Source organism: Pteronotus mesoamericanus, unplaced genomic scaffold, assembly GCF_021234165.1.
Source record: "Pteronotus mesoamericanus isolate MK-2021 breed Mesoamerican mustached bat unplaced genomic scaffold, CSHL_Meso_final scaffold_651, whole genome shotgun sequence".
Lineage (NCBI taxonomy): Eukaryota > Metazoa > Chordata > Mammalia > Chiroptera > Mormoopidae > Pteronotus > Pteronotus mesoamericanus.
This window is the reverse complement of record NW_026555325.1, coordinates 22664374-22690912: the sequence shown is the minus strand read 5'-3', so window position 1 is coordinate 22690912 and position 26539 is coordinate 22664374. Positions and strand designations below refer to the sequence as shown.

At 40.0% G+C, this 26539-nt stretch overlaps 1 protein-coding gene across 1 annotated transcript in view; it reads left to right on the top strand.

The window, feature by feature from the left end:
- ITGB6 (integrin subunit beta 6) overlaps nt 1–26539 on the top strand; it is a 151796-nt gene that overhangs the window by 47534 nt on the left and 77723 nt on the right. The window lies entirely within an intron of this gene.

Below are 26539 nucleotides of genomic sequence, written 5' to 3'. Positions count from 1 at the left end.
ATGTCCACTTTGGAGAATTGTTTATTTAGGTCCATTGCCCATTTTTAAATTGGGTTGTTTGTTTTTTGGTGTCGAGTTTTATAATTTCTTTACAAATTTGATATTAACCCCTTATCAGATATATCATTAGCAAATATGTTCTCCCATTTACTGCATTGTCTTCTCATTTAGTTGATGGTTTCCTTTGCTGTGCCATTTTTTTTAGTTTTATATAGACCCATTTGTTTAATTTTTCTTTTGTTTTTCTTTCCCAAGGAGATACATCAGAAAAAAATACTGTGCCAAGAAATGTCCAAGATTTTACTGCATAGATTTTTTTTCTGGGATGTTTACGTATTGAGTCTTACATTTAAGTCTTTGATTCATTTTGAGTTTATTCTTGAGTATGGTGTGAGAAGGTGGTCTAGTTTCATTTTTTGCACATATTTGTCCAATTTTTCCAACACCATTTATTGAATAGACTGTCTCAATTGCATGTTCTTTTCTCTTTTGGCAAATATTGATTATAAAAGTGTGAGTTTATTTCTGGGCTCTCTGTTCTGTTTCATCAATTTCTATGGCTGTTTTTATGCAAGAACCATGCTGTTTTGATTACTATGGCTTTGTTGTATAGTTTGACATCAGGTAGTATGATTCTTCCAATCTTATTCTTTTTTTCTCAAGAACGCTGTTACTATTCAGAGTGTTTTGTGGTTCCATATAAATTTTTAGAATATTTTCCTAGTTATGTGAAATTGGCATTGTTACCTTTATAGGAATTGTGTTGAATCTATAGATTACTTTGAGTAGGATGGACATTTTAATGATGTTAATTCTTCCTATCCATGAACACAGTATATGCTTCCATTTATCTGTATCTTCTTCAGTGTTTTATAATTTTACAAGTACAGGTCACCTACATTCTTGGTTAAATTTATCATTAGGCATTTTATTTTATTTTTTGATGCAATTGTAAGTGGGATTGTTTTCTCAGTTTCCCTTTCTGATGGTTTATTATTGGTGTATAAAAATGCAACTGATTTCTGTATACTTATTTTGTATCCTGCTACTTTACTCAATTCATTTATCAGTTCTAGTAGTTTTTAGTGGAATCTTTAGGGTTTTCTATATACAGTACATGTAACTTGCAAATAATGACAGTTTTACTTCTTTCTTTCCAATTTAGATATCTTTTGTTTTTTCTTCTTGTCTGATTGCTATGGCTAGGACTTCCAGTACTATGTTGCATAAAAGTGGTGGAAGATGATATCTCTGTCTTGTTCCTGATCTTAAGGGAAACACTTTTAGTTTTTGCCCATTTAATATGATGTTGACTATGAGTTTGCCATATACAGCCTTTATTATGTTGAGGAATGTTCCCTCTATTTCCAACTTTGCTGAGAGTTTCTATCATAAATGGGTACTGGTTTATATCAAATGCTTTCTCTATATCTATTAGTATATCATGTGATTTTTATCCTTTATTTTGATTATGTGGTTTATCATGTTCATTGGTTTGCAGATATTGTATCAACCTTGCATGCAGGAATAAATCCCATTCTATCATGGTATATGATCTTTTTAATGTATTGCTGGATCTGGTTTGTTAACATTTTGTTGAGCATTTTAGCATCTGTTCATTAGGGATATCAATCTATAATTTTCTTTCCTTGTCTTGTCTTTATCTGGTTTTGGAATTAGGATAACATTGGCTTCATAAAATTAACTTAGGAGTCTTTCTTCTTGAATTTTTTGGAATAGTTTGAGAATGATAGTTCTTTGAATGTTTGGTAAAATTCAACTGTGAAGCCATTAGGTCCAGGACTTTTGTTTATTGGTAGTTAATTACCGCTTTAATTTCATTAGTTGTAATCAATCTATTCATATTTTATGATTCTTCCTGATTCAGTTTTGGAATTTCCTAGAAATTTCTAGAAATTTATCCATTTCACCCAAGTTGTCCAATTTGTTGGCATAGGGTTGTTCATAATATTTTCTTACAATTTTTTTGTATCGAATATTTCTTCAATGTCAGTTGTTTTTTCTCCTCTTTCATATCTGATTTAAGTTGTGGCTCCCTCATTTTTATCCTTATGAGTCTGATTAAAGGTTTGTCAATCTCGTTTATCTGTTCAAAGAACCTTGGTTTCATTGATTTTTTAAAATATTTTTAGACTTTATTTCATTTATTTCTGCTCTGATCTTTATTATTTCCTTTCTTCTATTCACTTTGGGAATTTTTTGTTATTGTTTTTCTTGTACCTTTAAGTGTAAAATTAGATTGTTCATTTGAGATTCTTCTCCTTCCTTCCTTCCTTCCTTCCTTCCTTCCTTCCTTCCTTTCTTTCTTTCTTTCTTTCTTTCTTTCTTTCTTTCTTTCTTTCTTTCTTCTTTCTTTCTTTCCTTCTTTCCTTCTTTCTTCCTAGAGAGAAAGGAGAAGGGAGGGAGAAAGAGAAGGAGAGAAACATTAATGTGTGAGAAAACATCAATCAGTTGCCTCTTGTACACTCCCAACCAGGGACCTGGCCCACGAGCCAGGCATGTGCCCTGACCAGGAATCAAACCAGCAACATTAGGTTTGCAGGACAATGTACAACCCACTGAGCCATAGCAGTTGGGGCAAGATTTTTCTAATTTCTTGTGAAAGGCCTGTAATATTATGAATTTCCCTCTTAGGACTGCTTTTGCTGTGTCCCATAGATTTGGGATTGTTGCGTCCTTATTTTCATTTGTTTCAAAGTATCTTTTGATTTCTTTCTAGATGTCATTGATAACCCATTCACTATCAATCTTTATGTCCCTCAAGATTTGCTTTATAAAGTTAGGTGCTCCTCGTTTTGATGGTTGCCAGTTGGGAAGGGAGTGTGAGAGGATGGGTGAAGAGGTGAAGGGATTAAGAAGTACAAATAGGTAGTTACAGAATAGCTATGGGGGTGTAAATTACAGTATAGGAAACAGAGTAGCCAAAGAACTTATACACATGACCCATGGACATGAACAATGATGGGGGGATTGCCTTAGGGAGTTGGGAGTACTAGGTGGTGGAGGGTCAAAGGGGGAAAATCAAGACAATTATAATAGCATAATCAATAAAATATAATTTTTAAAAGTTTAGGAGCTCCTATGTTTGGTGCATAAGTGCCTACAAAGACTATATCCTCTTGTTGAATTGCTCCCTTTATTACTACGTAGTATCCTTCTTTGTTTCTTATTATAGCCTATGTTTTAAAGTCTATTTTGTTTGATATAAGTATTGCTACTCCAGCTTATTTTTCATTTCCATTTGCAAGAAATATATTTTTCCATCCTTTTAGTCTGTGTGTTATCTTTCATTTTGAAGTGAGTCTCTTGTAGAAAACATATATGTGGGTCTTGTTTTCTTATCCATTCAGCTACCCTGTGTCTTTTGATTGGAGCATTTAAGCCATTGATGTTTAAAGTGATTATTGATAGGTACATATTTGGGGCCATTTTATTCTTTATAACTATGTTCCTCTGTTTTTTGTTTTATTTTTCTATTTCTCTTCCCCCTCCCCCTCCCCCTCTCCTCTCCTCCTCCTCCTCCTCCTCCTCCTCCTTCCAGTCCCTTAACATTTCTTGTAATTCTGTTTCAGTGGTAATAAATTCCTTTAGCTTTTTCTTGTCTGGGAAGCTCACTATTTCTCCTTCAATTTTAAATGTTAGCCTTGCTGGATAAAGTTGTCTTGGTTGTAGGTTCTTGCTTTTCATCACTTTGAATATTTCATGCTAATCCCTTCTGGCATGATATATTTCTGTTGAGAAATCAGCTGCCAGTCTTATGGGAGCTCCTTGTAGACAACTAAATGTCTTTCCCTTGCTGTTTTTAAGATTTTCTCCTTGTCTTTAACCTTTGTCATTTTAATTTTGATATGTCTTGATGCAGCCTTCTTTAGTTCATTTTGTTTGGGACTCTGAACTTCCTGGATTTGTGTGTTTTTCTTTCACCAGGTTAGGGGATTTTTTCACCATTATTTCTTCAAATAAGTTCTTGATCTCTTGCTCTCTCTTTTCTCCTCTGGTACTTCTATAATGTGGATTTGATTATGCTTCGTGTTGCCCCAAAAGTCCCTTGAACTATCCTCGTTTTTTAAAATTCATATTTCTATTTGCTGCTCTGATTGTTTTCTGCTACCTTGTCTTTCAAATCACAAATTACCTCTGCTTCATCCATCCTACTCTTTATTCCTTCTATTGTATTCTTCATTTCAGATATTGTAGTCTTAATTTCTGACTTGTACTTGGTCATCATTTTAATGTTCTTTTTATGCTGTTGAAATTCTCATTAAGTTCCTTGAGCATCCTCATAGCCATTTTTCTTTGAATTCTATATCTGCAAAATTGCTTGTATCCTTTTCATTTAGCTCTTTTTCTGGAGATTATTATTGTTTTTTTTTCAACTGGGGCATATTTTTTCTCCCCATTTGGCTGCCTTTTCTATTTGTTTCTGTATATTAGGTAGATCTGCTATGGTTTTCAGTCTTGGTAGAGCAGCCTTATGCAGTAAGTGTCCTGTGGAACGCAGTGTTGCAGTCTCATTGATCACCGGAGCTGTGTGCTCCAGGAATGTCCTTTGTGTGGCTTATGTGGGCCCTCCTGTTGTATTTGAGTCTTGATTGCTCTTGACTAGCTTGTGCATGAGATCAACACTCAGGCAGGCTAACTGTGAGGGTTGACTCCACTCACATTGTACAAGCTGCTGTGCAGGTGCTAACCACAAGAAGTGGAATTTGCCTCATCAAGGTCAGATTCCTGTCATGATACGGTGATTATGAAGCTAATGGGATCATGCTCTGATGTTGTCTGAAGATGACTATTAGCATAGATACATAGATACGTAATAGATACATAATAGTATCTATTATGGGACTTTCTAGGAGGGGTTCTGGGCAGGTTAATGTCAGATGCTGCCTGGCCAGTTTGGAACTACAGCGATCCAAAGTTTGCAACTGTCTCTGCTGTGCCTTGGTGCACATGGGTACGATGAAGTTGTGTACTAAGGGTGGATTCTGCCAGCACTGAGTCAGGGAACAGTTCATCGAAAGGCCCAAGGCACCTGAAGATCTACCGTCACCTGCCTTCACCTGCTGGCTGTCTGTTAGGCTCAGTCACTGAATGAATTTCTGGTGGAACTTGAGCTGCATGAGGTAAGTTCTCAAGTTAAGTCACCAGGCAGAGGCAAGTGGTATTCACCAGATTTATACAGGTTCAAACTTGGTGCCAGTGATGTATCTGAGGCCACCCAGCAAATGTCACCAGGGATACCAAGATAATTTCTTACCCACTTTGTGCTCACAGACCTTTGTGGTGGGGTTGGGCCTCAGGGAGTCATCAGGGTGAGGCCAGCAGGGTTTTTCAGGCCCAAGCAGACTAAGCTTTGGCCACATAAAGGAAAGACTCTGCCCCGGTTGGGCACATAAGGGCAATATGGTCCCTCATCCTAGAGCCACACAGCTGTCTGCCCAACATACTTCTGAGAGCCCAAGCGCAGCAGAGCAGGCCCACTGGCAGTCGGGAGAATGGGGCTAGCATATCTCCCATGGTGGGGCCGTGCTGGTCAGGTTTACAGGAAAGTGGGGAGAATGGCCCCTGCCCCAAAATCATGCAAATCAGTCACTGATACCCCCTGAGTCTGCTTGGACCTCTGCACCCTGGCCCAGGCTGTTGTCTACTCAGTAGGATGAGAGAGCCACAGGGTGGGATGACAGGGAGTCTAGAGGTAAGCTATGACACTCCCCCAGGCCAATGCCATAAGGAGGGGAGTGCTCCACCAAGAAAGACAGTGTCTACGGTGTGGGAGAAGGACTCAGTGCGGGGACCCTGACAGCTGTTCCTTCAGCTCTTTCCCCAGAGCCACAAACCCCAGTCTCTCTTCATACAAGTTTAGTCTGCTCCAACCTCCATCCACCGAAACACAGGGTGAGTGTCTGCAAATGAGGTTTTGGGTGTTGGTTCTTTAAGAGGGCACCTGTGTCTCTAGCAGACCCCTTTTTCTCCCTGGTGGATAGAATCCCTGCTGATTTTCAAAGCCAGATGTTATGCAAGCACTTCTTATCAGCTTTGGTACTCCTGGCTGTGGAGCCTGGCATGGAGTTGAGATTCCACACTCCTCATGGGGAACTTCAGCAGTTGCGATATCCTTCTGGAATCTCAGTCACTGCCTGTGGGGGCAGGACCAGCCCTTTTTGTGTCTCTGCCCTTCCTACTAGTCTCAATGTGTTTCTTGTATAAATCCTTGGTTATAAGATCTGTTCAACTATTCTTTAGTTGGTTATTCAAGTTGATTGTTCTGTACTTTAGTTGTAATTTCAATTTGGTCCTGGGCAGAGGTGAATGTACCTTCTTGCCTAGTTGACTGCTATTTTTGACCTCCCAGGAACAAGTTCTGTTTAAAAGTACACATCCCTTGGGAGACAGAATTCCACCCAGTGGCTGAAGCTGTTTTTTTCCCCCTCGCCCGAGGACATGCTTATTATTTTAAGGCGGAGGAAGGAGGGAGAAGAGGGAGAGAAATATCAATGTGAGAGAGAAGCATTGATTAGTTGCCTCTCATACGTTCCCTGACCTGGGACCAAACCTGCAACCTAGGCATGTGTCCTGACTGGGAATCGAACATGTGACATTTTGGTCCATGGGACAATGCTCCAACCAACAGAGCCACACTGGCCAGAGCTGAAGCTGAGTCTTTTAAGCCATCTCTCTTAATAACACTTTAAATAAGAAAAAGTCCAGTAGCAGGTATAATAACTACTATGATTTTGTTACAATGATAAGTGTTGACAACATTTTGAGTTATCTGTACCATCTATAAAGTGGTATGAAAAATATGCATGATTTCTCATAGTGAGAGCTGCAGGCCCTGTTACCATAATCCTGGTTTGTTGTATACATTATTAATGGAAGGAAATGTTTGATTTCAGTCTGGGATTAGTGCAAATGAAGATGAATTAGTTTTTCCCTTACAAGGTCACAGGCCCTCCTTTCTCCTTTATGTTCTGCTAACAGATAGACCTCAGGTTTAGAACATATATATTAAAGAATTATTTCTAAGTAAAACATTAGCTATGAGTGCTCACCAGAGATCACACAGACACCTACTCAGGCCATGTGGGGGTGACTCAGTCACTCTGGGAAGCTGCTTATTAAGCTTGCTCCCTGTTGTCACTTGCACCAAGCATTTCATGCCTTACCAAGAATGGATGTTCAGTGAATATTTATTGATCGACTGTATGAAGAAAGGATTGGAGAGACAATGATATGGATTTGGACTCAGTTCACTAAAGGCTCTTCCTGCTGCCCTTACATTTTGAGACTCAGTGTCTTTCTGATAAATGCCGAAGGAATTCTCTGAGGCCAGCTCAAAGTTCTGTGGCCACCAGGAAGTGACCACAGGAAACAGTGCAGGCAGGGGATGGAATAGCCATGCAATGCAGTGGGTGTGGAGTGAGGTGAGGGTTGAATACTCAGCTCTGAGTTGTAACTCTGTCCCTGAGATAAAGACCCAGGTCAGAAAATGGAGTTACTGCATCCGGTGACCACAGAGGGTAACCAAGGGGCAGGGAAACAGCTGAGGCTGCCCAGCTGCTTTTTCTGCTCCACGCCTGTCAGCATGGGAATGAACAGGAAACTCATTCATCAGGACCCTGGCTCATAGCTGTCTTGATGAGGAGATCATTTGTAAACTTAAAGTCTTTCTGTGTTTCTGACAAGTATCACTGGCTGAAAGTGTTGACCGAGGATGTCCCTTCACCCTTACCATCTAAAAAAGGAATAAGGGAGATGGAATTCATGCAGCCTTGTGAAGTTCCTGGAAAGACTAAGTGTTAGAAACTAAGACTATATTATAAAACAACTGTTATGAGAATAACGTATATAAACGAGAAACAGATAAATACCTTTATTTCTATAGAGACATTCCCCAAGTCAACCCTTTTTTATGGAGGAGGGGAGGCCCATCTTGTACAAAATAGTAGTAATAAAATGGCTGTCATTTTTTAGACATGCCTTCCATGCATCAGGTAACTACGGTAATTTTATCTCATTTAATCCTCACAATAACCCTGGATGCATTACTAGCCCTGGCAGTAGGTTGTGTGATGCCCCATGAAAAGATATGTTCACTTGGAACGTGTGAATGAATGTGATCTTATTTGGAAAAGCATCTTTGCAGATGTAATAAGTTATGGATTTTGAGATGAGATCATCCTGCTAGATTATTTGGGTGGGCTTTAAATCCAGTAATGTGTCCTCATAAGAAGAGGAGAAGACAAGGACAGAGAGGAAGAAAACAGAGAACGCCGCATGAAGACAAAGCTCTGGAGTGATGTATCTATAAGTCAGTACCCTTGAAATATATTTGAACGGGAAGGACTGGCTAGGAAAGAGATATGGAAGGGATTTTCCCTCAGGACCTTCAGAAGAAACCAACCCTGCCAATACATTCATTTTGAACTGGCCTCTTGAACTGTGAGAGAATTAATTTCTGTTGTTTTAAGCTGCCAAGTTCCCTCCAGGATATATTGAAAACTATGAGAATCATGGACCTGGTGTTCTATTATTGAAAATTACCCATGTGAGCATGGCCAGTCACTAACTAGGGAAGGGGCAAACAGGAACCTGGGTCAGGGATGCTCACTATTCTGCTCCTCTGCTGTCTGAACTGACAAATAAGTAATTCAACTTGAAATGATATTATCAGGGTAACAATAGTTTAGCACGAGAGTTAACCACACACCTGGTATCAGACTGCATGGACTTGAAGCCAACTTTTCCACATAGTAACTATGAGACCATAGGCAAATTATTGACTCCTCTCTGTGCCATATTTTTTCTTTTGTCGATTGGGGAGAATTCAAGAAGAACTTGAGAAGATGTGACAACAAATGTAATGTGGTTTCCTAGATGGGATTCTTGAACAAAAAAAGAGGTGTAAGTAAATGCAGTATTCAAGTTCTCCCACAACCACATCAAAAATACAACTAACCTACAGAACAACCATCATTCAGAACTGCCTGAAATCTAGTTGAATGGAAGCCCTACCACTAAGGATAGAAAAAAGAAGACATATCAGGACTTGTATGAGGGGCAGAGACATAGAATTGGCTGGTTTTATGTGGCAGATAAAAATTAGGAAGGATATTTTGGCTGCGGAGGTCCCCCCGGAGGAGTAAGGGTACCAGCCCCATACCAGGCCACCCACTCCAGGGTTCCAGTGCTAGAAAAAGAAGTCCCCATAATTTCTGGCTATAAAAACCAGGGGGAATTGTGGCTGAATGAGCTGAATGGCTGCTGGAGTTCCAGGTAGTTACTTTTAAAGGACCTATGCATGGACTTACTTGGACTCATTTGCTATGAGTTTCAGCACTGGGGAAGCTGCTGGAAAGGCACCAGGGACATATGAGGAGGAACTGAAGTGTCTGGCATCAGGATGAGAACTGAAGGGGCAGCTTTCTCCTAGAGAGAACTGCTGGCTGAAGCTATTATTCCTTTTCTGAGCTCCTCCCCCAGAGCAGGTGGGCAGGGGCCATATTTAAGTTTCCATCAACCTGGTTCACACCATTTGCCCCACCAATGTGATTCCCTGAGTCCCCCCTCACCAACTTGCGAGCCCATCCAACCTGTTTCTAGTGGCTTTCCCATATGAATAGCCTGTCTTGGGCCATTCTTCATACTTTCCTAAATTCTCTGAAGCAACATTTGGCTTCAATATGCCCCATACCTCTTGCTAAGTGGCCCCAAGCCTAGAACTACTGGCAGCCAGCCTTTGTTTGTCCCTTGGCCTCTCCTGGGAACTCCAAGCCCAGCACAAGTAGCAGCTATTAGATCACTTTGTAGCTAATTCTGAGTGGTGCCAGGCAGAACACAGGCAGCAGCTGACCTTGGCCTGCACCCCCCAGTAGGCCCCAGACCCAGTAAACTTGGTGGACAGCTTCAGACCACATCAAAGCACCACAAAACCTCCTCCACATTGGACACTCTAAAGAGGTAGATGGAGCAGGTACCAGAGCCCTACTGAAGTAAGTCCTGTTCTGTGGAGTTGGTGCCTGCACAGCTGATCCTTCACGGTGGTCACAGTCCTTACAGCTGATTTGCCTTGGGGTAAATCCATCCCATTGATGTGCCAATAGCAATCAAGGCTCAACGCAGCAGGAGGATATACCCTGCTGAAAGAATGTGGGGGGACACCTGGAATACCCAGCTCAGGTGAATAAGGAGGCTGGGCCACTGGACCCTACAGGGCACCTACTATCTTAGGCCACTCTATCAAGCCTTGGAGATGTAATACATAGAAAAACTCAGGAGGCTGCCAAAATGGGGAGACACAGAAACATGTCCCAAATGAAAGAACAGAACAAAACTCCAGAAAAAATAATTAAACAAAATGGAGACAAGAAATCTAGCAGATGTGGAGTTCGAAACACTGATTATAAGGATGCTTAATGAACTTAGTGAGAATTTCAACAGCCTAAAAAAGGACATGGGAACCATAAAAAACAACCAGTCAGAAATGAAGAATACACTAACTGAAATAAAGAATAATTCACAGGGAATCAATAGTAGAGTAGATGAAGTCAAGAATTAAATCAGCAATTTGGAATATAAAGAAGCAAAAAACACCCAATCAGAGCAGCAAAAAGAAAAAGGAATCTAAAAAAAAAAAAATAAGGACAGTGTAAATAGCTTCTGGGACAACTTCAAGTTTACCAATATTCACATTATGGGAGTGCCTGAAGAAAAGAAACAGTAAAAAAATTGAAAACCTATTTTAAAACATAATGACAGAAACCTTACCTAACCTGGTGAAGGAAATAGACATACCAGTCCAGGAAGTGCAGAGTCCCAAACAAGATTATCCCAAAGAAGCCAACACCAAGACACATCATGATTAAAATAGAAATGTTTAAAGACAAAGAGAGAAACTTAAAAGCACCAAGAGAAAAGCAGTTAGTTACTTACAAAGGAGTCCCATCAGTCTATCAGCTGATTTCTCAACAGAAACTTTGCAGACCAGAAGAGATTGGCAAAAAATATTCAAAGTGATGGAAGGCAAAGATCTACAAGGTTACTCTACTCTACCCAGCAAAGCTATCATTCATAATCAAAGAACAGATAAAGATCTTCCCAGAAAAGAAAAAGCTAATGATGTTTATTACCACTAAACCAATATTATAGAAAATGTTAAGGGGTCTTCTCTAAGAAGAAGGAAAAAAAGATGAAAAATATGAGTAATAAATGGCCATAAAAAAGAATACAATCTTACCATTTAAAACATCATGGATGGATCTAGAGGGTATCATGATAAGTGAAATAAGTCAGTCAGTCAGAGAAAGACAAATATCATAGATCTCACTTATATGTAGAATCTAAAGAACAATGTAAATGAACAAACAAAACAGGAACAGACTCATGAATACAGAGAACTAACTGAAGACTGAAAGAGGGGAGGAGGTTTAGAGACTGCATGAAAAAGGTGAAGAGATTGAGAAGTACAGATTGGACTGAAGAAAGAAATTAAGGAAGACACAAATAAATGGAAGCATATACCGTGTTCATGGATTGAAAAAATTAATATCATCAAAATGTCCATACTACCCAAAGCAATTTATAGATTCAATACAATCCCTATTAAGATACCAATGACATATTTCACAGAAATTGAACAGACATTTCAAAGATTTATATGGAACCATAAACGACCCTGAATAGCTATAGCAATTTTGAGAAAGAAAACTAAAGTAGGAGGGATCACAATACCAGACATCAAAGTATATTACAAAGCCACTATACTCAAAACAATCTGGTACTGGCACAAGAACAGATCCCTAGACCAGTGGAACAGAATAGAAAGCCCAGAAATAAGCCCAGGTCTATATGGGCAACTATTTGACAAAGGGGGCAGAAGCATAAAGTGGAGTAATAATAGCCTCTTCAACAAATGGTGTTGGGAGAGTCGGACAGCTACATGCAAAAAATTGAAATGTGATCATCAGCTGACACCATACACAAAAATAAACTCAAGATGGATAAAAGACTTAAATATAAGTCGCAATACCATAAAAGTCCTAGAGGAGAACATTGGCAGGAAACTCTCAGATATCCCACGCAACAATATTTTCACTGATATGTTTCCTAAACCAAGGGACATAAAGGAAAGAATAAACAAGTGGGACCTCATCAAAATAAGAAGCTTCTGCAAGGCGAAAGAAAACATCAGTAAAATGAAAAGTGAGCCAACCATATGGGAAAATATATTTGTTAATGATACATCAGATAGAGGTTTGATCTCCAAAATATATAAAGAACTCACTCAACTCCACTCCAAGAAGACAAACAATCCAATCAAAAAATGGACAAAGGACCTGGGTAGACACTTTTCCAAGGAAGAAATACAGAGGGCCTAGAGACATTTGAAAGGATGCTCGACATCGCTAGTCATCAGAGAAATGCAGATCAAAACCACAATGAGATACCACCTCACACCGGTCAGAATGGCCATCATAAACAAATCAACAAACAACAGGTGCTGGCAAGGCTGTGGAGAAAAGGGAACCCTAGTACACTGTTGGTGAGAATGCAGACTGGTGCAGCCATTGTGGAAAGTAGTGTGGAATTTCCTCAAAAAGCTGAAAATGGAACTGCCTTTTGACCCAGTGATTTCCCTGTTAGGACTATATCTGAAGAATCCCAAAACACCAATTCAAAAGAACCTCTGCACCCCAATGTTCATAGCAGCACAATTTACAGTAGCCAAGTGTTGGAAGCAACCTAAATGCCCATCAGCAGATGATTGGATCAAAGAATTATGGTATATTTACACAATGGAATACTACGCAGCAGAAAGAAAAAAAGAACTACTACACTTCACAACAGCATGGATGGAACTAGAGAGCATTATGCTAAGCGAAATAAGCCAGGGGGCAAAAGACAAATACCATATGGTCTCACCTATAAGCGGAACCTAACCAACAAAACAAAGATGCAAGGAAAATAAGACCAGCAACACTGAAAGAAAAAGAAACCAACAGAGACAAGAGGGAAGGGTGAGCAGGGGAAAAGGAAGGAAAGAGGCAAGTCAAAGAACATATAGCAAGGACTCATGGACAAAACCAAAGTGGGGAAGGATTGAGGGAAGGGAGAAGGAGGTGGGGGGAAGGCAGAGACAAATGTATTAGGAAAAATAAATTAATTAATTAAAAAAATAAAATAAAATTTAGCTATTTCTCAAAAAAAAAAAAAGAAGTACAGATTGGTAGTTACAAAAGCATAGGAAATATAGTCAATAATAGTGTCATTACTATGTATGGTGCTGGAAATATCAGGGGGACATTTGTAAAGCATATGATTGTCTAAGTACCATGTTGTACACCTGAAGCTAATACAAAATAATATTGAATATGAACTGGGGAAACTGATGGCCAATAATTAGGCCAGAGGAATATCTCTGAGGAGCTATGTGGAGAATTTATTTCTTTCAAATGCCGTTTTATGGACTTTTTCAAATGTGATTTCTGACATCCATTCTACTACTTGCACACAGTTCAAATAAATAATTGTTTACCTAAGAAAAATGGAAAAAAACTTGCAAATATAGCTTTGAAACATAGCTTCTCTTTTTTGCTTATCTGCTACTAGGTTTAATTTTTTAAAAAACACCTGTATCATATTTTACTCTTTCCTTAGAAATCAAGTAAAATGAGTTACATGACTCTTTCTTTGCTATTTTGCCATCTCACAAGGTAGACCAAATGACCTGTTTCACACGATCGCATAGATTCTCATCTCAATGAAAGAATAACACTTCTGCTGCTAGAGAATGACATAAAACTGTTGATTGTAAGAGATGAGGTTTTCAAGAGAGGAGATCGAGATTCAAGCAGATTGTCCTCCCCTTGCCCAAATTGTGCTTCCTAAAGGCTTGAGAAAGCAAGGGGATTAAAAAAAAAGTTTGGAACAAAATGTTGCACACTTTCTCACTTGAAGAGATGCTTTCTACCCTAAAAAAGTGACTGCTGCTGTCCTAAGGAGACTACTCCTCTAGGCCTTCTGGAAGCAAAACAAGTTGATTGATAGAAAGACAAATGACAGTTTCAGAATGGGCTGCTGTAACAATAAGGAACAAAGAAAGGGCGGACTGAAGCAGCAATCAGGTCTTCTGACCACGGAAGGACAGCAGTGTTTGGAATCCATTTCACAAGGCAAACCAGACTGGGTTGTTCAGTACTAAGACTGTGATATCTGAGCTTTTTAAGTAACCGAGGTCAAGACATGGGTCTGAGTTTAGAGATTTATAATGAGTCATCCGTTCCCCCAACTGCTTTATCTGAACTATTGTCTAAACACTGCTGCCCTCTTGACTTCCTTTAGAAAAAGTATTTTCTCTAGGAAAATAGTTTGGACAAGGCTTTCAAAATGGGTCAGAAAACAAATTAATTTACACTTGGATTTTCTTTAAAATATCTGTTCACAATGTTTAAATTCGATTATTGGTCTCTTTGACAGCAGGCTAGGTAAAATTTCATAAAGCTTTCAGTATAGTCAAACCTCAGTTCTCAAATGCCTCCCAACTCAAACAATTTGGTTCTCAAACAGCCTTCCGAAATAAATTAAGTTCAAGAACCGAGGTTCTACTGTATATCTATTTTTTCTTGTAGCACTTCTTTTTTTATTTTAATTAAATTTATTGGGGTGATACTGCTTAATAGGCTCATATAGGTTTCAAGCATACATTCCTATGATACTAGATCGGTATATTGCACTGTGTGCCAACCACATACAATCAAACCATTTTCCATCACCCCACCCCAAACCCCTTTTGTTCTGGTAACAGCCACATGGCTGTCTGTGTCCGTGAGTTTCAGTTTTATATCCTACATATGAGTGAAATCATACAGTTCTTAGCTTTTTCTGACTGACTTATCTCACTTAGCATGATATTCTCAAGGTCCATCCATGTTGTTGCAAATGGCAGTATTTTGTCTCTTCTTGTGGCTATGTAGTATTCCATTATGTATATGTACCATATCTTCTTTATCCAATCCTCTATTGAAGGACATTTTGCTTGTCTCCCTGCCTTGTCCACCGGGAATAATGCTGCAACAAACATAAGGACGTATTTATTTTTGCGAACACATGTTTTCAAGTTTCTCTTGTAGATACCCAGGAGAGGGATTGTTGGGTCATATGGTAACTATTCTTAATTTATCTGAGAAACCACAGACTGATACAGTGACTGTTTTCCATAGTCACTGTACCAGTCTATGTTTCCACCAGCAGTGAATGAGGGTTCTTTTTTCTCCACAGCTTTTCCAACACTTGTCATTATTTTGTCTTGGTAATAATAGCCATTCTAATGGGTATGAGGTGGTATCTCATTGTAGTTTTGATCTGCATTTCCTTAATAGCTAGTGAGGTTGAACATCTTTTCATATATCTGTTTGCCATTTGTAAGTCTCCTTGGGAGAGGTGTCTATTCAGGTCCTCCGTTCATTTTTTTAATTGGATTGTTTGTTTGGTGTTGAGTTTTATCAGTTCTTTATATATTCTGGATATTAAACCCCTTCTGACCTATCTCGTAGCACTTCTGTAACTATGTTAGGTGGAAATGGCTTCAGGGATGCTAAAAAGCACATAAAGAAAAAAGGCTTTCCCTGAGCAAATACTTGCTTGTTTAATTGTTAAACAAAGGTACGCAAATTTTCTTCACTGTGAGGCTTCTTTAAGTGTTTAATAGGCTAATGTGCATCATGAATTTCTGATGGGGGAGATTAATAGTCTATATTAACTACATCACAGGAGCATTTCATTATCAGGGCAAGGATTAACAGCTCTCTTCAGAATGCACTTTGGAAAATAGTATTGATACATTATTATTATTATCTAAAGCCCATACTTTATTCAGTGCTCTTCCTCCAGCGACATACAGAAAAAATATATCATTCCATTGGTGGAGATAATATTTCAATTCTGTCTTCCTAATCCTGATTGCCTAAAGTTTAGGCTCTAAACCATTTTAAAATTAATTTACACTAGGCAACAAATGTCTAATAATCTATGAAGGTCTGGACCGAGCCCAGGACTGACAAGCTGAATTTTCCATGCTATTAGGCATTACTCTATTGATGCCCAAGGTATCATAGTTTCATTAATGTAACAGCAATTTTTCTATCAAAAATTTAATTATGTATGTTTTGGTTGGAATTTTAAAACTTTGAACTCCTTGATATGAAGAAAATTATTCATTCCTCTATTAAATGTTGGAACTACTTTTGAGCCATCAGATACATGGTGCATTGGGTGAAGAAACCCTGTTACACTCTCCTCAGCTACCTGGCACTGGGAGGGCACCATCTACAAGCACAGATTCACCAAAAGTAGTTCTGAGACGACAGGTTGCAAGACAGGCAAGTGGTTTTCATAATCCCTCAAAGAAGCCTCTCACATCTCACAGCTTATTGGAGCTACTTTTTGTCTGACAGAAATTATGCCCAACTATATATAGATTCATTACTTCTGTTGCATAAAAATCCAACATACCATATTTAATTAGATGACATCTAAATTTGGTTTTAAAGGCTTTTCTTCTCTCTTCTTCCAGTTCTTGCGATATCACCAGGTGAATGACTTTTTCAATAGCTTGTTAGAATAATTTATTGTTTAGCCTTTCTAATGATTAAGGTGTTTGCATCACGCTCAATCCTTTTCCCTCTTGACTTTGTGTAAACTAACTGATAAGATTCATTGAGTGGCCATCAGCCGCAATCAGAAAAGTCCATAAAATGGCAGTTGAAAGTAATAAATCCTCCACATAGCTCCTCAAAGGTACACCTCATACATAACTATTGGCCACCATTTTTCTCAGCATTTCAAAGAATAACAACTTTCTCTACTGTTAGATGTTTAAGGTAAAAAAAAAATCTAAAATCCTTCAACTTTGCAATGATTTTTAAAAAATAAAATACACCCATTTCTTGTACCTTCTTACAGTGGCCTGATGAGGAACATATTTTTTAAAAAATATATGTTAGGGGAGACCCTTTTGTTATTGAAACTGACCCAATAGTCTACCAGCACATCTAGAGAGAAGCACAGGACCATGGGGATTTTCCATGTCTTTTTCCTCTCTAAATGCCAAGTCATGGGGAATCCCAGAAAAGAGACATCAGCTAACTGGTATTTTACAAGACTGGAGGAATGTTAATAACACAAGCATGTAGATAGTCATCACAGAGCATTTGTCTACGTAGATTTGACCTTTCCTGTTCTGCCACAGAACACCTTTTATAGTTATGACTCCACTGGTCATTAGAATTGACTAGATCTCACTGTCACGCTCATGATGGACAGATATTATATGATGCCTCTCTGTGTCTGGAGAAATCTGTGATAGTGGGATTATCAAGTAGGAGCCTCCATCACTCTTGGAGTCATTTCTGAGCCCTCGATTTCTCTGTCCCTATAGGCAATCCAACGATAAACTCTGTTTATATATTGAAGGGTATCCGGAGTCCAACAACTTTTCACTCTCTTCCTTGTCCAAGCCGTTATCATCTCTGGCCTCTACTGGTGAAATAACCTCTGATAGGTCTACCAGTTCCTATTCTTGCACTCAGAGTGATTCTTTCAAAACATAAGCTATAGCATGTCCACCAAAACCCACAGAAGTTTCTCTTTTCAGAATACAAATCCAGAGTCCTGAGCACAGCGCAGAATTGTTCCCTGACAGGTTCCCCACCTCCCCCTTTCCTTTCTGGACTGTCCCCTGTTATTTCCTTGTGATCACCCACTCTCTCCACCAGCCTCATCAGCCACCTTGCCTGTCTCCAAACACTCTCCTCGGGGGCCTTGTTCTTACTCTTTCTCCAGAGGGCAATATGATACCCTTCCTCACAACCCTACAGTGCTGCCTAATGCCACCTTCTCAGAGGTCTCTCTGGCTACCCCATCTTGATCACTCACTGACTTCTTGCTATTTTTTAATTTTTCTTAGCATTTATCATTTCCTGACATCTTTATTTAGTTGGGTGTTTATTGTCTCTCTCTCTCACAAACTTCGTTGGTTTTAATCCACATTCTGTTCCCAGAACAGTGCCTGATATATTGCTGAGTGAGTGAGTCAATGAATGAATGAATGAAACAGAGTCAATTTTTACTAGAAATGCCACTGTCCACTGCAGTCCCAAAAGTAAGAGATGGTGCTCATCAGAAAAACAAATATTTCATTAAAAACAAGGAATCCTAACCCCTGGTTAGACTATTTGAATTATCTTTTAAAAAGAAAAGAGAAAATAACGCTTAGCACTTTTGCAAGCTGGGAATGAGCAGATCCCTTTGTAATCTGTATTTCTGTTTTTACTATGGACCTCCTGCAATGGCGTACCATTTGCTGATAGGGACATATGGACATAAAGAGAAAATCTAGTTCTTGGAATCAAGTCTGAGAAAACTCACATTCACTGCTATTCTATAGAAAAATTTCATTTTTGGATTTATTCCACAAACTAAAGGAGAGAAAGAACTCAGTTTTTGTGAACTTCAAAGTAATTTCCAAAACCTAAGGTGAGTTTCTCAAGGAAGCCTAATGTATAAGATTTGTATCAGATGTTTCAAGTGACCACTGTCTTCCATAAAGAAACAGGTGACTGACTACAGAGCTTCAAAGTGGGGGAGGACCAGGAGTTAATCCGAGTCATCTCTGGGCCACAGGGAAGGCCTGTGACCACCTTCTCCTGGACTCATCCCCAGGTCTGGCTCCCTGACCCTTGGTATCACCTTCCCATAAAGGACTGGGCCACGTGTTTTGTTCAAGTTTATTTTTAAGAGATAAGTACCTGACTTAAATCAGATCAGGAATTTAAAAAAAGGGGTTGTATGATCCAGGACCACATTTCTGTCTCATATCTTGTGTTTATCGACACGATGAACGACAAAGAAATCAAAAAAGAGATGCAGAGCTGGAGCTGAGACAAGGGATCTAGAGACTGAGAGACAAATGTGTTTAAAGGCTCCTTGGAGAGTTTCATTTCTTGTTGAGAGCTGCTTCATGATTCTAAGAACATCCTCCATCTAGCAGGAGGCACTTTGCACAGCAGTGCAGCATTCAGGTTGGAGGGAGGGATCTGTTTCCAGGGCTCTGCTGACTGAGTTTCTGTGCCACCTTGGGCAGGTTGGGTAGCCTCTTGCATTTAAGTTTCCTCATCTAGTATAGAGAGGTAAGACAGTCCCTACTTCATAGGCACATGGTGAGATGATATTGGGCAATGCTAATAAATGTTTAACAGTGCCCAGCACATGGAAAGTGCTCAGTAAAACTAATGACGACAAACACAATCCTGAATGCAGAGGGGGTGGATTACTCTAAAACAGATGAAGCCTTGGTTCGGTCCCCTGGCTGGCACAGGTGCCTGTGAGTGGCTGGGAGCCCAGGTTGGGATGAAGCCAGGTCACCATCAGGAAGGATTTCTAGATAATAATTTCTGGTGAATTGCTTAAGTTGATATCAAGTAGAAAGGATCTGGAATCGCCAGGGCTTCATTAATTTATTGTCATGGATTGTTTTCTTTCTCATTTTAAATAAATATACACTTTCAGTCTTAACTTATTTCCAATTTGCATTCCTTTTATTTTTTTAAGTTTTTTTATTTACAAAAATTTGCTCAATTACAGTTTACATTCAATGTTATTTTGTATTAGCTTCGGGTGTACAGCATAGTGGTTAGTCAATCATATACTTTATAAAATTCCCCTTATATTTCCAGTACCCAACTGGCAACACATAGTATTACACTACTAACTATACTCCTTGTGCTATACTTTAGATCCCCATGACTATTTTGTAACTATTAATCTGTATTTCTCAGTCCCTTCCCCATTTTTACACAGTTCCCCAACCCCTCTCCTCTCTGCCAATCTTCAGTCTGTACCCTGCACCTATAAGTCTGTTTCTGTTTTGTGTGTTCATTTATATAAGTGAAATCATAGGATATTTGTCTCTCTCTGTCTGTCTTATTTCACTTAGTATAATACCCTCTAGGTTTGTTAATGCTGTTGTAAATGGTAAGATTTTGTTCTTTTTTATGGCTATTTATTATTCATATTTTTATCTTTTCTTCTCCTTCTCCTTCTTAAGCAAGAACTTTTAACATCTCTTTTAATACTGATTTAGTGGTGAAAAACTCCTTTAGCTTTCTCTTCTCTTGGAAGCTCTCTATATGGCCTTCAGTTTTAAATGATAGCTTTGCTGGGTAGAGTAATTTTGGGTGTAGGTCCTTGCTTTTCATCACTTTGAATATTTCATGCCACTGCCTTCTGGCCTGAAAAGTTTATTCTGAGAAACCAACTGACAGTGTTATGGGAGCTCCTTTGTAGGTAATTAACTGTTTTTCTCTCGGTGCTTTCAAGTTTCTTGCTTTGTAAGTTTTGGCACTTTAATTATAATGTATCTTGATGTGGGCCTCTTTGGGTTCATCTTGTTTGAGATTATCTGTGCTTCCTGGATTTGTATGTTTATTTACTACATTCCTTTCTTAAATAAGTCTCCTTAAAACATAAAATCTTCAGGGCCCACAAAATATGGATGTATCCCAGAATGGTATAATTAAGTCTTCACCATAATCCTGAAAAGCAGATATTATCACTATTGCACAGTCTGGAAATTAAAGTGCTAAGATATAAATGCTATCCCCAAGCATATACAGTTAGACCTGGCATGGCTATAATTTGAACCCATCTTTCCACATACAACATAAATTCTTCTCGCTATACCTAACTTCTTCCCATGATGAGTATCATGAAGACTTTAAAAAATGAGCTCCAGACTTGAACAAATATTTGCACACCCATGTACATAATGCACTGTTCACAATAGACCAAACGTAGAAAAAACCCAAAAGACCATCAGTAGATGAATCGACAAACAAAATGTGGTATATTCATACAATAGAATATTATTTGGCCTTAAAAAGGAATGAAATTCTAATACATGCTACAACTTGGATGAACCTTGAAAACATTATACTTAATGAAATAAGCCAGACACAAAAGGCTTTATTGTGTGATTCAATTATGCTTATATGAGTTACCTAGAATAGTCAAATTCACAGAGATAGAAAGCAGGATGAATAGTGGTTGCCAGGGGCCTGGAAAATGGGAAGTTACTGTTTCATGGTTACAAAGTTTCGTTCTGAGATGATGAAAAGTTCTAGAGAGAGACAGTAATGAAAATTGCATAGCTGTGTGAATATACTTTATGCCAATAAACTGTAACTTAAAATGGTTACAATAATAAATTTTGTTATGTATATTTTGCTACAATAAAAAAAAGTGAACTCTAGGTTAGAATGTGAGACTTTATCCACAAAAAATTTCTCTAGCATTCAGCACATCGTGGGCATTGCACACCAAGATGACAGGAAACTTGTAGATCCTTCTTGAAAAGAATTGTTCCGACGGTTTTGAAATGTAAAACAAAGGTATCACTTCTAGATTCCATGCTCCCCAATTACACCCGCAAGTCAGCCACAGCATCTGCAAACAGCCCACTGTGCAGTGCATCACATACTCAAGTTATATCAGGGCCAACCCCAAACACGAAACAATCATTACTGCTCACTTCTTTTAGCTACTCACTCTGAGACACTTTCACAGAAAGACAACAGGAGACAGACTTGTCACCAGTACTTGAAATAAAGCAGGTAAACACAGCAAGGCCATCGCAAGAACTGGCAGTCATTACTGACTTCCTCAGGGTTTGAATTGGCTACCAACCAGGGTGACTCAGTATTTACTCTCCTAGGTGTGTTCAGAAGTGCCCTGGGTCTGCTCAGCTGGATCCTAGTTGCCATTCTCTGATGTGGATCAGTAGCTGGGTCATGGAAATACCAAGTCAAACAGTGAGTCAGATGGCTTCACACGGCTTCCCAAAGCCAGGACTCCACTGAGGACAGCCCATTTCTACAGCTCAGAAGCGAAGGCCAGTTGATGGGCAGAGCGCAGGAGGTGCTGCTTCCCCAGCTGTGAGGTGTTTTCTGTGTGTCCACCTGCCCCCAGCTCGGACCCTTCGAAAAGAGTCAGACCCTCACGTAGATGGTAGCATTCTATCCTATGGCCTGAGCAGCCTACCTCAAAACATAGATGGTGTGATTTAAGATCTCTTGATTTTAAGGAATAGAGAGACCCCTTCAACAACCCGCAAGTGATGGCAATGTGTTGTAAGAATGCACATTGCTCTGAAAGAGACAGGATGCTGGAGAAACTCAGGAAGAGCCAGGCCTTAGGGAGATCTGACCCGGAAGGGCATGTGGGGTCCCACGGCAGCTCTCAGCCTGGGCCAGGTTCTGCCCCCTCAACAGAGTGAATTTGTGGGTCTGACTCTAGCATTCCTCAGTTCATGTGGCTCGAGGGCCTTTCCTTCCAGGCTGCTTTTACTATTGATACTCTCCACCCACCACCTCATCAACTCATCATAGCTTTCCTGTACCTGGGCTTCTGAATCCTCATAGCTTCAGAGTCCTCCTCGCACGGGCTCACTCGTGAAGCATCACATGCCCACTAAGCTCATGTCCTTTTCTGGCCAGTGTCAGCCCCCATGACCGAACCCCTGATTTAGACCTGTATATTCCAGTTCAAGTTGGATATGTGTGTACACACACACACACACACACACACACACACACACACACACAGAAAGGTAACTAGCCTGGTCGGCTTGGCTTGGCTAAGTCGGATACAGTTTTTATTCAGGTATTTTATAGGGTGCTGGCCAGCTCATGGAACAAAAGGGGCACAGACAGGTACTTTCCAGGAGAGGGCACCAGGCACCACATCTTCAGGAAGTGAAAATGTTTTCCCTCTGTCTTTTAGTCTGGTATAAATTATCCAGCGTGGTGCCAAGCGGAAAACCGAGTGGATGGACGTTTAACTGTAGCATTGTTCTGCTTTGTACTCTCTTTTGAATCCAGCTGCCTTTCTCTACCCTGCATTTTAAGACTTTCCAGCTTTCATTACGGCCCAAGTGAGGAACACCTTTCCCTCTCCTAATTGCATCACGTACCTTCTAAAACCGTTTATTCATTCAACCATCTATATACTAAATATTCATGGAGTATCTGTTTTGTAACAGGTAAAGTAGTACACGATGAAGACAAAAAATTCATCCACTTACTTGATAAGTATTACTTGAACATTTAAATACAAAGTACCAAGCATTATGCAGCTTGCTGGGAATGTAAGGAAGTGTGGCTCAGTGGACTGAGTGCTGGCTTGTGAACCAAAAGGTTGCCAGTTCAATTCCCAGTTAGGGCACATGCCTGTGCCGCGGGCCAGGTCCCCCACTGGGGGCATGTGAGAGACAGCTGCTCAATGTTTCTCTCCCTCTCTTTTTCCTTCCCTTACCCTCTTTCTAAAAATAAATAAATAAAATATTTTAAAAATATATGTATAAGCCTGATACCTGGTCAGAATTCAGTAAACGCAGCTTAGTGGAGGAGAGAGGCAAGGATTAGGCAATTGCAAGGAAAGTAAAAGGGGCTGCTGTCTTGGGGAGTCTCTCAGAAGAGAAACCTGGAAAGACCATAAAGGTCTTCTTATCGGGAAATTCCAGTAAGTCTACACTGAGACCTAGCTGGTGAGTAAGCCTAGTGAGGGGAGCAAGAAGGAGGCAAGGGCCTCCAGGCAGCGCAGATGGTGGGTGCGAAGGCTTGGCAGTAGGGGAGGGACTGCAACTGGGGAGGGAGAGCAAACGAAGCAGTGCGATTATGATTTTAGGGACTGCGCGGAATTCTGTACTTGGGATAGTACAAGGTCCCGGATTCAACCACAGGGTCACATAGAGTGACACGTTGCCCTTGCTGCCTGCACCCCGTGGGCAGAGGGGCATGGAGATGGTCTGACAGTGGCATGTATCACTCCTACTCATATCCCATTGGCAAGAGCTAAACTGCTGAGGTTCTCTTAACTGCAAGGCACGTTGGGAGAGGGAGCCTAATTATGTTACCAGGAGGAAGAGCTTTTGATGGCAGGTAGAACCTCAGAGAAAAGTTTCTAGGGAGTGGGCCGATGGAGTGGTGTGTGGGCATCCCTGGTCCCAGCTCATCCAAAGTGTCTGACAGTAGCTGCCAGGGAGGCTGGTGGGCAGACGGGCAACACAACCCAAGACCTGAGGAAACCTCTGGAGCCCAAGGCAGCACTGTTCACTCCAAGGCACTTCAGGCAGTCTTATGAGATGCAGCTTCTTATCTTCCAAAACGAGACTGGAAAATTTCATGTCCAGTCTCTAGAAAAAGGACAATTTCAAGTAGGAGATTGTCAAGAACTGTGAAGGGCTTGAGATTTTACTTGCTTAGCTGACAAGTTAGATAATCACAGACTCATAGATGCTGGCAGAGACATGAGATTTCCTGGGGCAGATATGAAGGATTCATAGCAACATCAGTGGCCAGAAGGGCAGCATTTTCTCGCACCAGTTTCCCAAGGCCAATCCCCACAGGGTGATCCAAATGGGAAAAGGTGACACCTGCACATGTGGTGGGTTGTGTTACAAGAGAGAAACCAGAAATCCCAAGCCTAGGGAAGCTGAATCTTTTATAGCAGGCACTGAATATGCTGCTTCTGGTTCTGGAGGGTGACACTCTATCTTCCCAAAGTGTAAGCAAATCTGCTCCTTCATCTGAAGGGAGACATCATCTCTTCCTTTAAAAGCTGTTCACATTAAAAACATGTTTAAAAAGATAACCCAGAACAAAGGCAAGTCACTGCCTTTGCTTACAAGATGGGCAGAAATGTGAGAGATGCTTGGAGAATTATCTTCCAACAAAGGTAGGCTCCTTTTTAGCAAGAAGGAATGTTTGTTAGATAGCGGTTTTCTTTATGTGATCTTTCTCTTCCTGACCTCTAGACACTGGCAGGCCCCAGGGCTCAGTCCTCAGAGCCCCTCTCTTCCCTAAGGGTCTCATTCAGCCTCATATCATCCTCGTGTCTTTGAACCCATGCTGATGACCTTAAATTTACAGTGGACACCTACATCACTTCATTTGTAGACTCAATATCAAACTGCCCATGGGGCATCTTCACTTGGTTTTCTTCTAGACATCTCAAAGTTAACATGCTCTTGAGCCCCATCCTCCACAGGAAAACCGATCATTCCCCAGAGTAACGTCTCTCAGGAAAGAGTATCATACATACAGTTACTCAGGTCAAAAATATCTCTTTCTTCCATAAGCACATCCTGTTTTCAAAATATATCTTGTCTGACCACCTCTGTGTTCCTGCATTACCAACATCCTAGCCCTAAGTACCTTGTCTCCGTCCTAGATGACAGCCAAGAATTCCTTCCAATCTTGACCTCAGTGGCAGCCAGTATGATTCTTTTAAGACATAAGTTAAATAATATCATTCCACTGTTTTCAACCTTCCAATAATGTTCCAACACATTTGAAATAAAATTCGAGGTCAAGACTACATATAATCTGACCCCTGCCTCTCAATCTGACCCCATTTTTTTACCTCCCTACATCTCCTGTCTCGCCCTCCACTGTTCTTGAAAATGTTCAGCATGAGCCTGTCTCAGGGCCTTTGCACTTTGTGGCCCAAGTTATTTAGGGCTCTGTTAGATGTCAGTTCAGCAGAGAAATCCTCCCTGACTCTCTTAAATAGAATAACACACCATTCCTCTCCCACGTTCCTTTTACCCAGCTTTATAATTTTTCATAGCCCTTATCACTGCCTGAGTTCAAGGGTCTGTCTCCCTACATCTGCTCTCCAGACTAGAATATACGAGTGTTTCGCATGTCAAGAGCTTGGGTTTGTTCACTGACATAGTCTCTTCTTCTAGAACAATACTTGACACAAAGTAGATGTTTCATAAATATTTGTTGGATGAATAAATGAATGAAAGCTAATACTGGATACAAGAAATAGGAGCAACATCAGGGACACAGATAACTTGTACATCAATCTTTCTTCTTCAAGCTGAATCCATTTATTTCATATAATTGTATTTTTCTCCCAAAAGGCATACTTCCAACTCTTTAATAATTCTTTTTCCCCTCTACAGGATTCCTGCCATGTTCTTCTAGGTTCTTGTGTATGATAGAGTTCAAAATTGAACATAGACTTCTGAGAAGAACTTATAATTAGTTTTCCTTTTTTTCACAGTTTCATATGCTTGCTCAGAAATACACTTTAAAAAGATAATCTCCCAGGATATAAGGCCAGCCACAAAGAAATCTGTCTAACTTCAGTTTGGAGAGTAACAAAGTGAATATTTTATTCTTACCTGTTTGTAGTCTTCATAAATCCCAAAACATCCTCTTGGATACATTAGGAAAATATACATAATCAACCTCAGGAATTTAGCCATAGATTGTATAGCTTTTAAATTTCTCACTCTTTTGTTCAACAAATAAGTGCCTCCTATGTTCCAAGTGATAAGCTAGAAGCGGGGACCGTACACACAAAAAAGAGCACTTGGTCCCCATCAAGAGGGACTCAGAATCTTGGGCATCATTGTTTCTGTTTCCATTGTTGTTGTTTTGAGACTACTTCTTGC